Source organism: Beta vulgaris, chromosome 5 (assembly GCF_026745355.1).
Source record: "Beta vulgaris subsp. vulgaris cultivar EL10 chromosome 5, EL10.2, whole genome shotgun sequence".
Classification (NCBI taxonomy): Eukaryota; Viridiplantae; Streptophyta; class Magnoliopsida; order Caryophyllales; family Amaranthaceae; genus Beta; species Beta vulgaris.
Genome location: NC_079206.1, coordinates 27,630,533 through 27,639,232, shown reverse-complemented (window position 1 = coordinate 27,639,232; position 8,700 = coordinate 27,630,533). Strand labels below are relative to the sequence as shown.

Here is an 8,700-nt window from a genome sequence, read left to right as displayed (position 1 = left end):
CAAGTGTAAGCAATTTTTTTTTTCGCATTTTGCCATTAAATTCGAAAGATAAAAAACAATTCAAAAAATAGCAAAAAATCAGAAACTTCCACCAGAAAATGAAATGAAACTAAGAAAGAAAAATACAATGATAAGAAAAATGAACAAAGGAAAAAATAAAAAAAAAAGTGAGCAAAAAAAACGAAAATGAAAACTAATGAAGAAAAAAAATCTGAGATACACAAGAATTACAAGAAACGAGAATTACACTACACTGAACAAATAAATTTGAAACAATAAAAACAAAAGCAAAAATATACAAAAATTCACATATTATAGGCAGAAATAATATTATTGATTCAAATTCCAATGTTATGCTAAACGACTAAAATCAACCTGTTAACAAAAAAAAGAAACTGAATCTAAAATTTAAAACTGAAATCGGCCCCGAATAGGTTGTGCGACGGTGGAAGCAGAAACGAAATAGGTTGCGAGTGTTCTTAGCAGAAAAGCCACCATCAATGACCACCAGATGCATAGTATTGTCGTCCATGGTGGTGGTGCGATTCACGAGCGACAAAGGCCGGCGAGCGACAAAGGCTGGCGAGCGACAAAGGCTGGCAAGCGACGAAGGCTGGCAGCGACGAAGAACGGCGAGCGAGAAGGACGTTGAGCGAGAGGGACGTCGAGCTAAGTTATCATTTCAATATAATTAGCTGAATCGTATAGAAAAAAAAGTATTAGCAAAATAATAATTAGCAATATTAAAATAATAATAATAATAGTATGTAGTAATAATAATAATAATAATAATAATAATAATAATAATAATAATAATAATAATAATATTATTATTATTATTATTATTATTATTATTATTATTATTATTATTATTATTATTATTATTATTATTATTATTATTATTATTATTTTTAAACGCGATAGTAATAGGAGTTTTAAGAACGCTAATAATATAATAATAATAAATGTAATCATGATATTAATATTTATAATAGTAATAGTAATAGTAATAGTAGTAGTAATAATAATGATAATAATAACAATCATTGTTTTATTATCAGAGAATTAAATGACTGAACTGAACTGAACCGAAAATAAGCTGGAGAGAACAAACCTTAAATATCATTACTATTACCAATATTTATGACCACTACCCAATGACATAAAATATACCAACAAGACAACAATTATATGAAACATATTTAAAAGGAAACATTCACAAGAAAGAGTCCAACTATCACCCATTTTCTTTTATCAGTCCCAACTATGAATTATATTCTGCAGGTCTCAAGTTACTATCTTGTGATTTTCATAGGTCATGAGTTACTTATAATTGGTTTATAAGGTAAGATTTTTAAAATGTTTACCATCTTCAAAAACTTTCAGCAAGTGACAAACATCTATAAAAAGGAGCCAACGTTTGAAAATCTTATCTTTTAAACCGTTTATAAGTAATTTAGGATTTATAAAAATCACAAAATAGTAAACTTAAGACATATGAAAAATAATCTATTGTTAGGACTTATAAATAATGGATAATAATTGAACTATGTCTTTTGAATTTTTCCTATTTAAAAATGACATGAAACCCTGGAATTTGGAAAAGAAGAAGTGTGTAAGTTGTAAGTGTTGTAACCCTAACCCTCTAAATTCCCATTCGTAGAATTTGCGCTAAGCTATTGTAATGGACATTCCATCATATTAGAGTCTACAGTGCATTCATATTCGTCCCCTCATTCCAGATTTCTTTTTTAGTTTTAATCTCAGTAGTTCGATTTCGATTTTCCAGCATAAATTGAAGTTACTTTTCGAGGAAAGGAATCGAAGGAATTTTCGGACAATTCCAACAAATTGAAGGTGTGGATAGAACTAATTGTAAGTTTCAAGATTTTAATTTTGTAGTTTACCCCATAAATATTTGAATAAGAAACTTTTTAATTTTATTATTCAGTAGTATGAGAGCTAAAAAAAAAGCCAGATTTCAGGGGTCATTTTGACGGGAATTTCTTTTATTTCTTCATCTATTATGTTGCAACATACTCTATTTGTTTCATAATTCTGGCACTTGCAATTTCGTGGTCTTCAGTGCACCATTGTAACCGTTAATATCTTTAGTTGTCCGTGGTAATAGCTATGGATTTGATTTTAAAAAGCTACACACTAGGACGAGTTTAACTAGATCTGATGACCTTGTTTTTTTCTCTATATAATGGTGAGAGTTCGTGGTCAGAATTTGACCTTGAAATTGCAAAACTGTTGCAAGAAATATGGAATAGAGGTTGTACTACTGATACATAAGAACTGATATTTTGCCACAGCAGAAGAGTGGAATGAAATACCTTGGTGGGTGGGATCAAAGTGAAAAACGGATGATTATGAATCAATAACCGTGCGTTTTGAGAACTACTTATTGTCTTTGTTTGTATTTTAATATGTTAATTGTAACATGCTTAGCTTGTTTGTAAGAGTTAGACTTTGCATCTTTGTTTAGTGTGTGAGACTTACATTTTTGGTTTCTAAGGTTGGTTGTTTTGTCATTCAGCTTATAGGACCCAAGTCTTGTCCTACTGTCTACGCTGTTGTAGTAATGTGTTATTGAACTTTATTTTTTATTTTTCATCTCATTTGGATAATTGTAGTGACAATTTCTTGTATTCTACTAAAATTTTATAATGTTTTTCACTTTTTAGTAGTTGGACTAGTCATACACTCCTCTCATTAGTTGATCATAGTTCAAGGGTTCTGGGAAAGTCAATCACAAACCACTATTATTTAGGAAAAGTGCAATTCATTCACGATATCCTAGAAATAGTATGTGGCCATCATTTTCGAAAGGAGTATTATACAGGGGTAGAGCCACCCTGAGGGAGTGGGTGTGAGGGGCTGCCCTGCCCACTTGTGCCTCAGCCTTGCAACCCATTATTGATCTGGTTGCTCCCTAGTAAACAGATATAAAAGCCAAATCTGTCATATAGGATCTATGGACTAAGATTGTCTTAATGACAAAAAACAATAACATTTTGTTTTGGTAAGAGGAAACTGAGAGAAAGGGAGACAAGGAAGGGAGGGAAGAAGTTCCCTGGTTTGCACAAGGGGATCTGGTAAGGAAGAGGAGGGAGAGGGAGGGAGAGGGAGGGGGAGGGGGAGGGGGAGGAGGAGGGAGTTCTCTCTCTAATAATCACCATCCAAAATTGAAGAGATTTAGGGTATGTTTGGTTGGGAGATAAGTGTTTTTAAGAAAACTATTTTCCTCACTTTCCGGTGTTTGGTATGGAATGGATTAAAGAGGGAAAAGTATGGATTGAACTTCATTTTCTAGAGGTGGAAAATTACATTCCCTAGTGAGGTGGAAAATGGGTTCGAAGGAAAGTTACTTTCCATGCAATAAAACAAGGAAAATCAATCTAGAATTGAGTTTTCCTCTTTCCATTTTAAATGTTTTCCTTCCAACCAAACACACCCTTGGAGGGAAAATGGAGCTCTATCTTCTCACTCCTTTTTTTATGTTCTCCCTTCCTTTCTATCTCTTTTGTCCTCTTTACTTTCCTTTTATCTTGCTATCCTAAGGAACCGTAAAACTGTGAACGCATGGAGGAGTCTAAGACTCTTAGTTCGATTTCCTTAGTTGTTTTTCCATTCTCTTTTTGATTTTTTCTTGCTTAATGTTTCCCTTGTTATCCCCTTTTCTGATCTCTTTTAGATATTGTTCTCGAACTGGTTTACAATATTTAAATAAATTATGTTTTTATTATTTTTGTAATGTTGATAGTGGTGTATTCCTGCTTTTATTTCATGACCGTACCCAAACTTCTGCAATCCAGAGGGGATCCTTTGGGATTATAGTTGCTAAGCTTCTGAAATTTGTAGGGTATTCCTGCTCTTATTTCATGGACCATTGTTTTGAAGATATTGGTATAACAAGTCAAATGATTTACGTGTCATGTTGTGATAGGCATAATATTTTTTTCTTGTATTAATTCTAAGATAAGGTTTCTTCTCTTTCTCCTCCCATCTCTTCAACTCATCACCAGTCAATCACCCCCAATGTAGTGGCACCCCCATCTCCTACAAATTTCCTTTCTGGCAACCTCGTTCTCCCATTGCAAGCCTCCGGTTTGATCATGCCTTCCCCAGCAAAACCCATCTTCTTATGTCAATTTTAAATACGAGAATATTGACCTGGGTTGGCCCTGGCTCAGGCTGTTGAATAGGTCTGGGCTAATTGAAGGTAGTTCATGGCACTAACTAAGATGGGTCAGCATTTGGAAGGGAAGTAAGGAATTCAGAGCCTACAAATATGGCTGTGATGTTGCTGGCAAGTTAAAGAGCAACAATATATACGAGCTACCTAGTTGACTGTAGTAGAATTGGATCACCAATTTCAAGAATTTTCAAGAACCTGCTATTGGTACACAGCCAGTGACTTGGAAGACTCTTTGAAACTGCAAGGAATTTGGGTAGCTCGAATTATAATTGCGTTCTTAGCTTGAGTATGACAAAATCTAATCGATTAAAACAAATTCTAAAGCAAAAACCAACAAAATTTGTATGAAAAGTATGAAAAGAAAAAAGAATACTAACGATAAAAGTAGGTGGTGGAAATTGTAAGTGTGAAGATGTGAGCGACAAAAAAGAGAAGGGATGATAGAAAAAAGGAGGAGGAGCCATTAACCATGGAAATAGTTAAGTAATCTTCTTCATATGTTAGGGAAGAACTAAGGCTAGCTAGAAGAGATATGATGATACAATGGTACTTTTGTTTTATATTTTTTCTCCCTTGTAATACCTGGGGGTGAGGGAATGGATGGACTATGAGGGGGGAATCGTTTGAGGCTGGGTAAGGGTTACACCTGCAGTGGGAAGGGGGGGATTCCTAGTGGCAGGGGAATTTGGGTGGGCTAAGCATTAGGGAAGGATTATTTTATCTATTAAATAAAGTTTGACTGGTTTATCAGGTTGTAGGTTGTCTGGGATCATTTTAGGAAGACAGCTTGTGTGTCAGGATTATTTAGAAATGACTCATAGTTGGGATTACAAAAGAACGGCCATAATTGGGATATTGTTGTCACTGTATCTTTGATTTGAAGTTTAGGTGATCCAAGAACAAAAGGGGTAGAACTAAGTGCAGGAGGTTATTGTTATTCAATTATTTCTAGTCGCAAGGTCTTACTTGCTGGAGACATGTTTTTTTTTTTTTTTTTATGCTATTTACATGTTTGAAAAAATTCGAATTGGATGTAGCCTATTTGTTTTTTTTTTGTTTGGCTACTTTTGTAATAAATTTGTTTTACTTGGAGGCCCAACAATGGTGAAGCTATTGAAATGTGTGATCAATCTGAAATTGATTGAAATGATTGCTGGAGTTATTGCTGTTATTTGAGGAACCTTAGTAATTCTTCTGTCTCATGTTTGGTAGGCTCTGTTTCTGTTTTCTGTGTTGGATGGCTGTGTGGGAAGTTGAGAGGTTCGTTTCTTAGGTTAGTGTTTTTCTTTAAGAAAGCATTGAGGCATATATTGGCTGCCTGAATTATTGCTGTCAATTGAGAAACTTCAGTAGAGGTAGGCTGTGTGTGTGTTTTCCTTTTTTCTGTTTTGGGTGTTTGTGGGCTTAGTTGGGAAGTTCATCCAGTAGGGTGGTCATCAAGGCATTTATGATGACAGTTGAATTCTGCTTCAGTCCTTGGTCAGGAATAAGCTACATCCAGTAGTGTTAGGTCTGAGCATTCTGCAGTTGGGACTTCAATGAAGGCACAAATCTACTGGGGTCATGAATGATGGTAGTCCATGCAACCTTGAATTCCTTATGATGTAGAAAATTGGAGGGGATCGGAAATTTTCATATGGACTGATTGAAAAATATAAAGTAAAATGGAGGGAAAAAATAGTGAATTTAACAATGCTGTTTGTATATTATGATTTGTGTTTTATGCACATATTTATCAAGATTTTGGTTCAAATCCATACTTGTGATTTTGTTATGTAGTTTGATAGTTAAGAAGTCCTTTTCGCTTGAGTTTTAAATTAGGTTGTACCTGGGTTCTTTCTTCAAGTGCCTTTTGATGAATTATGTCATCTAAGTTTTTCCACATTATAAATGGTTTCATTTAATTCATACTCTTCTTGAACTCAAGAGCTTCAGTCTGGAGACATTTACTTAAAAAATGGATGTACATGTTATTTACTAGAAGCACTCGTGTTGTCTGTTGTGTAGGATGCATTGCAAAGTTGACCCATAAGTCTGAAATTTGTTAAGCTTGGAAGCTCTCACTTTTATCTTTGAAAATGCAAGATCCTAGGATGTTGAACCCACGAAAGCAGAAGTCCCAAAGACCAATTATTTCACAAGCACCAGAAGAATTTATGAGAGGACAAGGCTCATCAACATCTGCATTTCCTGTAAGAAGAGCACAGAAAGTTTCCAGAAAGGGTATGAAGAATGATGTGTCACTGTTGTACAGACCGCAAGAGAGATTAAAATCCTCAGGGCAGTTAGAATCCTCTACCACTGTGAATGAGTATACGGCTCTCCGACGCAAGTTTTTGTTGCTGGAGGAAGAGAGCTGCAACTTAGGAATTGAGTTGAGAGAGGCTGAAGACGATACGAAGAGTCTAGAGGATGAGAAACTTGAACTCTTGGATCAGTTGGTTGTGTTAGAAGGCCTGGTTGATCCCTCGGAAGTGCACAATCAGTAGTCGAGTTTCTATGAGGCTTACCCTTGATACATTGTAAAGCTATATTCTTCCATTTGTAAATTGGTGCTAAATGCAAACAGGAAGATGGGTCAAACAATTACATAAAATACCAGATTACTATATTTATAGAGATACAAGTATTTAGTGTGTTAGCTGTGTATATTTTACTCGCGGTTAAAACATGCTTTCTATTCATGGAAACGATACTTTTTGCTGGCTTTTGCTTCATGGACATATATTTGTAATGAATCTCATATGATATATATGGCTTTAATCGTCCCAGTTATCACAATTCTACTACTTGCATCATAGACAAAGTTTACTTTCGTAAGTTACTATAAATACCAACACAAACACAGTATTTTCGAAACATGAACTGTCTACATGTATATGTGTTAGCTAATATTTTTATATCGAACTATTAGGGATTTATTATTGTTCTTGGTAAAATCATTTTGGTAATTTAGTGTGAGGAGCGACAATGACACAGCAGAGCCAAGCTTGTAGAAATCTAAAGATATGTAATGATATATTGTTAAACTGATAGTAGTATATTTTTACCAAGATAAGCTTTTTCCAGTTGAGAGTTCAATTTTCAATAAGGATATATTGAAAGAGGGGATCTCGACTAACCTTTTCCACACTCCAAACATGTCAAGCTCGCTGACTTGGACTGAATTGACCTGTTAGGAATTCCGACCTATTACCTACCTGGATAAAAATAATCATGCATTTTTGATGTGATTCTTAATGTAAGATTCACTTAGTTAGGGCTCTTTTATGTAGTTTAGTGGCTTTTATGTATGAAAGGTTGGATTTTTATTTGTTTTTATTTAATTAGTAACTGGATATGAAGAACTCAGGCGTATTTCGATTCACAGTTCAACTAGGGTTTTTGGATTCACTCCTGAAACAATGGTGGATTCTCTCCTGAAACAATAATTAACTCAAAATCAATCTCAATTATTATTGATGGCCGAAAACTCCTTATATAATACAAGTTTTCCTAAACCTACTAGAACTAGTAAAACAAATAAACTTACTTATCTTTATCTTAAGGATCAAGATAAATAATCACTCCTAATCACACGCCTATTTGGACACCTAATTAGACTTTGATAAGGAATTAGACTCCTACGTATAATAGGATTCCTTTATCAACTTAAACACTTAATTAAAATAAAACTGAAATAAGACTCCTAATTTACATAGAATCCTAACAGAACTAGAATTCTATATAATGACTACCATTTCATATCAAACTCCCCCTCTAGAAAAAAACTTGACCACAAGTTTTAGTCTGGGAAGCATGGTACCAAATCACAGGAAGGAAAATGTTGCACATATGCCATTTCCTTGCAGCACTTTGAATGTTTCATAGCCTACTTTTTCCACAATTTCAAATGGTCCTTCATCCATAGGCTTTCCATCCTTATGATTCACATGAAGTTTTTGAGCAGCAAGTGACAACCATACTTTGTCTCCTAAGTCCATCTTAGAACCTTGGCGCAATTGTAGAACTTGTTGTCTCCCTTCCTTTTTGTTTTGTGCAGTTTTTAGAACTTCATGATGACATGAACTTATGCATACATGAGCTTTGTCTTGGTTTTCCTTTTCCTTCTCCTTGGGGCGCCTAGATTTAGGTGGTAAGGATTGCAAGATCATTCGTTTATCCCCCATTAAAACTGAGTATGCATTAGTTTTCCCATTATGCATCACATGTCTATCACTTTGTCATGGTCTTCCTAATAATAATGAGTATGCAGTCATGGGCGAAGCATCACACCATAGTTGATCCATGTATTCACCTACACGAAAACCAACTAAAGCTTGTTTACGTACCCAAATGCCATCATCATTCAACCAGCTGAGTTTATAGGGATTTGGATGCTTGCGCGTTTGCAGATTTAATGCTTCAGCCATAGACACATCACAAACGTTAGTACATGAACCACTATCTATGATAAAAGGACAAACTTTACCCTTGATGATGCAGTTTGAATGGAA

At 34.7% G+C, this 8,700-nt stretch overlaps 1 long non-coding RNA gene across 1 annotated transcript; it reads left to right on the top strand.

Annotated features, from left to right (window-relative positions):
* The first annotated feature begins 1,628 nt into the window (after positions 1–1,628).
* On the top strand, positions 1,629–6,985 carry LOC104893403 (uncharacterized). Its single transcript, XR_790061.3, has 2 exons — positions 1,629–1,875; positions 6,212–6,985. It is a non-coding gene; the product is annotated as an uncharacterized LOC104893403 (long non-coding RNA).
* Positions 6,986–8,700: the final 1,715 nt, after the last annotated feature.